This window comes from Mesocricetus auratus, unplaced genomic scaffold (assembly GCF_017639785.1).
Source record: "Mesocricetus auratus isolate SY011 unplaced genomic scaffold, BCM_Maur_2.0 Super-Scaffold_100042, whole genome shotgun sequence".
Taxonomy (NCBI): Eukaryota; Metazoa; Chordata; class Mammalia; order Rodentia; family Cricetidae; genus Mesocricetus; species Mesocricetus auratus.
The window spans coordinates 6,541,965-6,547,986 of NW_024429219.1; positions in this window are offsets into that span (position 1 = coordinate 6,541,965).

Here is a 6,022-nt window from a genome sequence, read left to right on the forward strand (position 1 = left end):
TCTCTCTCTGTCTCTGTCTCCATCTCCCCCCCCGCAAAGTGCAATTAGTGCTGCCCATACACGCATGGGCGTGAGGCCATCCACTGGAACATGGGAAGCCCATCAGTGACCACATCCTCAGGAACGGACCATTCTTGCTCCCCCAGCAATTCTCCACTGCCGATGACTTCTCAGGAAAGAGCGGGGCCTGCAGATCATCTACCCTGTCGACACCAGGGATTTGGCTGGCTTGATCTTGGGCAGGTCTTGTTGTAGCTGCTCATCAGCTCATGGCTGCAATAGTCAGATCCCATCCGGAAAACCGCCCTTCACAGCACTCTTTCCCAAGTCTCCGTGGTGGGGGGGGTAGCAGAGACGCCCCCACTGGGGCTGAACTCAGTGCCTTACTCAGAGCAAGACGGTCTGAATGCAGAGCGAAGACATACCCCGGGAACGAAAGAGAGCCGGAAAAAGCAACATGAGGTCGCTGCCAACACCTCGCATGGAAGGTTGTCGTGTCTTCCACTTGTCTCCTTAGCTTACTGCCCTGTCCAGGACCCCTACCACCGCCGTGAAGGAGAGGCCAGAGCTAAAGTCTTTGCTGCTGATCTTGGGGATTATTAGGTGGTCACTGTTTACCATCAAGTGTGACGTCAGCTGTGGGACTGTTTTTGTTTTGAGACAGAGGCTCAAGTAGCTCAGGCCCGAATTGAATTCTGGATTCTGTTGCCTCTACCCCCACCCCCGTGCCCCTGGAGGACCCCCCTGTCCACACACACACACACACACACACACACACACACACACACACACACACCGGTCCCCTGGTGAAGGAGTAGGAGTCTGAAAGATCCCAAGTAGGAAGGCAGAAAGGGAAAAGAGGCTGCAGTTGGATTAGTACACTCTTCACTTAAACATTCAAGGTGGTTGACTTCCTTAAGGACTAAGATTTGGTGGGCCTTTTCCTGCCAGGGGGAACTCTTCAGTGGAGTTCTCAAAGGAGGGTAGGTGGGCTGGCTTCCTGTGTTGAGAACCAACCATTTTTTTCTGTGACAGCCCAAACCAGACAGTTCTGAGGCAAAAAAAAAAAAAAAAAAAAAAAGGGGGGGAGCCAATCCCCAAACACAAGAAAGTTAGTTTCTAAGACAAACTCCAAAACGGCCGTAGGTCCCCTTTCCACCTGGGAAGCTGTATATGTATGTGCTTTGTTCTGTGTGTACACGCACGCATGTGCATGCTGTTTCTGCTTTTAGTAAAACTTGGCTGAGGGAGCCGGAGGGATGGCTCAGTGGTTAAGAGCGCTGGCTGCTCTTGCAGAGAGAGGACCGGCGTGCGCTTCCCAGCATGCGAATGACAGCTCACAACCGCGTACATTCCGTGATCCAGGGGATCCGATGCTCTCTTCCGTCCTCTGTGGGGACCTGGCACACAGGGTAGTACACAGATGGACACGCAGGTGGAACACCCAAGCCGGTAAAATAAAAAATAAAAATAAAAAATTGTCTGTGGTGAGACCTTGCTTTTCCTGCCTTTCTTTAAGTGGGCAGAGAAAATAATGGGTTTCTCCAGTCCTAGACGACTCACCATGGCAGCGCACAGGGGCTAGGATTACGGGTGGGAACTGCCACGCCTGGTTCAGACACTGCTCATCATCTGGAGACTGCTGAAGGCTTTTATCATGAAGAGTGCGCACCTCTGCCAAACACTTTTCTGTGTTTATTGACACCCTGCTTCCCCCTCCCCACCCACCATCATTCTGTTAACCTGCTGACAACATGGTTGCCACCAGTGGTAAGACTGCATCACACTCTTGCATCATAAGCCATTTGATTACTGAATTTGATTCCATATATATATATATATATATATATATATATATATATATATATTTGGTTTTTCGAGACAGGGTTTATCTGTATTGTTTTGGAGGCTGTCCTGGAACTCGTTCTGTAGACCAGGCTGGCCTCGAACTCACAGAGATCCGCCTGCCTCTGCCTCCCGAGTGCTGGGATTAAAGGCGTGTGCCACCAACGCCCGGTACAACCGGTGCTCTTAACCGCTGAGCCATCTCTCCAGCCCATGCCCAGTTTTTATGCCATTCTGGATATAATGCCCAAGGCTTTGTGCAAGCACAGTGTCAGCTGACCCAAAGGCATGCATGCTTCATAAAGGATTTGTTTGCATTTCAGTCTCTGCTGTGTCCTGCTTTAAACAGGTCCCAATAAATGTGCTAAACAAACGAGACCAATGGCTCGCTCCCTCCATGTGGGGCTGCTGAGCCAGATAACTTATTAGCATATGTCAACAGAAATCTCCAGGCTTCTGTCTGAAAATGCTGCCCTAGACTTTCTTCCCAGGAAGCCACATACCAGGGAGTAAACGCTGTGGCTCAGCGCGTGGTGCAGGCACTGCAGTGGAACCCTCTCGGTAGGCAGGGAGCAGGAGCAAGAGGCATTTATAGAGAGCTTTCCAAAGAGGCCTAATAGACTCAGCAAGGGGGAGGAAGGGGAGGTATTCTAGGTCCAGAAGGAACCTGGGCAGTGGAGGAAGGGTGACATCGTGGCATCAGAGGCATGACAAATCATTACATCAGCCGCCGGCTTAGCTGTTGACCTTGAGCAGATCTGTCCTGTTCATTGGTAGACAGGGAACAAAACAACAAGGCTGCCAACATCCTGGGTTTGCAGTCAGATAATGTACGTGAAGGACCTCGGGAGAACTCTGACAGGAAAGCTGTGTTGCTGCTGACAAGGGGATGAACGGGGGGGGGGGTGTCTCAGCTGTGTGCCCAGCACTGTGCTGACAGGCCTGAGGAGGAGAAGCCAGGAGACTCTGCCTGGGGGACAGAAAGAGCCTGGGTCCCGGCTTCGAACAGCAGCCCAGGAAAGGGGCTGCCTCCAAGGTTGGCACCTCCTCTGATTTAAGATGGGGCTTAGGAGGTTCGGGCAGGCAGACTGAGTTCTGTGAGTTCAGGGTTAATGTGATCTACATAGAGAGTTCCGGGTTACCAGTGCTACATAGTGAGATCCTGTCTCAGGACACAGAGACAGACAACAAAACCCAGAGTCCTGCCTAGAAGGATAACAGCCTGCAGCCCTCTGCTTAAGCTCTCCACTGCCCTACAACCCGCCTCTAGCTGGGGCTGGGGAGATGGCTCAGCCATCTTGGAGGGGACTTCAGTTCTCTTCCCAGCACCCACATGGTGGCTCACAACTCTCTAACTCCACTTCCAGGGGGTCTGACTCCCTCTTCTGGCCTTCTTGGACACCAGGCATACGTGCGGTATACACTCACTTCCTAAGCAATGAGAGCAGAGGTTTGGTAGATACAGGAAACTTGGAGAATCTCACCTTTTTCTTTCCTTTCTCTACTATTAAAGCACAACTGGTATGCACCACACACACACACACACACACACACACACGCACGCACGCACGCACGCACACATGCACGCACGCACCAAGAGCTGCACCACTGAACTCTTATTTTATGTGCATTGATGTTTCCCCTGCATATATGTCTGTGTGAGGATGCCAGATCTGCTGGAACTGGAGTTACAGACAGCTGTGAGTTGCCATGTGGGTGCTGGGAATTGAACTTCGGTCCTCTGGAAGGGCATCCAGTGCCCTTAACCACTGAGCCATCTCTCCGGTCCCTGCACCACTGAACTCTAATTCCCAGACCTGGAGCGCTGCACTGTCCCCGCTCCGCCTGGCAGTGATGGCTTTAATATAGAGCAATCACTGTGTTTGTGTTTTAGATGACTGAACCTCGCAATTGTTTCTGCTTAGTGCCCACCATCAAATACAGATTGGCTGTGTTTGCTGGCCACTCGCCTCCCACTCCAGTAGTCCTGTGTGTACACACAGGACATCTAGCAGCTTGGTCTGTGATAGGTGGCGCTTTTCATCAGGTCTGGGAAATGGGAAATGGGATACAAAGGGTCGGTGTGTTCTGCATACTCTGGAGGGTAAAGGAACAAAGGAGTGGCCTGTGTGGGACAGGTGGCTTTTAGCTAGCTGCAAAGCAGGTGACAAAAAACACAGACCTGGAATCCCTTGTGGGGGGAGGGGCAGAGAGGAAGGAAGGGGGATGGGTTCCAAGAATTGAAGGAGCTAGATGTGTCAGAAGGGGAGGGAGCGGAGAGAGGGAGATGATGGGAGGAGGGAGAGCATATGAGTCAGTTTGGAAGCAGGAGTTTATGGCCTCCATGACTGTGCAAGAATAGAGTCACTACCCGGACAGGACCAGCAGAGGGTGAGCAGGTTTGGGGGAGGAGTAGAGTGATCGCTTCAGCCTAGGCCATTTGTTTATTAGTCTCTTGGGCAATGCTAGGTGGCAGGTACCGTGACAGGAACAATCTGTCAAGAACAACCATGAAGTCTAAAAACAAGGTCCCTGCCTCCACGAAGCTCACATTTCAGGATCGCTAGAACAGTTTAAATAAAACCACAAAGTAAGCGAGGAAGCCCACACGAGGAAAGTCGGCAGAGTCACGTGATCAGGGTGCTGCCAGGGTAACCAGGCAAGGCCCAGCCAGAGCCAGGCCTGGAGGTAAGAAGATGCCAGTCTCAGCATGGCAGTGGTCCAGGGCATTTAAGCAGAGAGGCAGTTTGGGTATCTCAGTCTGCATATCAGAGCACACAGTACAGAATTCACACTGAAAATTGCATACAGAATATAACGCTATTTATAGAAAGATCACGAACGCACCAAATACTAAGGGTTGTGCTGTGCTAGAGGGGGCTCTTTAGATCAAGTACTTTTTTTCCTCTTAAGCTCAGAGCTATGAGATGCAAACTTGTAATTTGTATACTTTTTTGCATATGGAAATATTACAAAATTAAATTCTTAAAAAGATCCGATGGCCTGAGGAGGTGGTGTCTCAGGGTTAAGAGTACTTGCAGCTGAGCTGGAGAGATGGCTCAGAGCTTAAGAGCACTGACTGCTCTTCCAGAGGTCCTGAGTTCAATTCCCAGCAACCACATGGTGGCTCACAATCATCCATAATGAGATCTGGTGCCCTCTCCTGGCTTGCAGACATACTTAGAGGCAGGATGTTGTGTTCATAATAAATAAATAAAATCTTTTTAAAAAAAAAAGAGTAATTGCAGCCAAATCTGATGACCTGAGTTCAACTCCTGGGACTTGTATGATAGAAGGCAAGAACTAACTCCACAAGCTCTCCTCGGGCCTCCATGCATGCAGGGGGGCATGTGTGGACCTCCCAACATACACAGTAAAAGACACACAGACAGCTGGTAGGTACTGCATGCCTTTTTGTTGATGTTGTTGTTTTCAAGACAAGATTTCTCTGTGTAGCCCTGGTTTTCCTGGAACTGGCTCTACAGACCAGGCTGACCTCGAACTCACAGAGATCCTCCTGCCTCTGCCTCCTGAGGGCTGGAATTAAAGGTGTGCTCCACCACCACCTGGCAGTAACCCATGCCTTTAATCTCAGCACTGGAGAGGCAGAGGTAGGTGGACCAATGTGCCTCCCGAAGTCAGCTTGGTGGACATAGAAAGTAGCAGGCTAACCAGAGCTACATAGTGAGACCATGTCTTAAGACAACAACAAAAACAAACACACACATGCCAGGCCGGGTGGCACACATTTTTAATTCCAGTATTCAGGAGGCAGAGGCAGGCAGATCAAAAATGAATTTGAGTCTAGCCTGGTCTACACGGCAAATCCCAGGCTATCCAGGGCTACACAATAAGACTGTCTCAAAACAAACCACACACACACACACACACACACACACACACACACACACACACACACACACACACACACACACAAACTTTTTTTTTTTAAGGAGAGAAGGCCGAGCCTGGAGCACGGGGCCTGGTGACAAGAACCAAGCCTCCTCGGCAGGGTTTCAAGCCATCCACTCGCTAGCCTAGCTAGCCAACCGCGGCCAGTCTCCCGGGACTGACTCCGCCCCCACGCCTGCTGGATAGCCACGCCCACACATCCACCTGCCGCCCAATAGGCACACGGGATCCGGGCCCACACCCCCGCCGCGCCCCGCCCCATGAC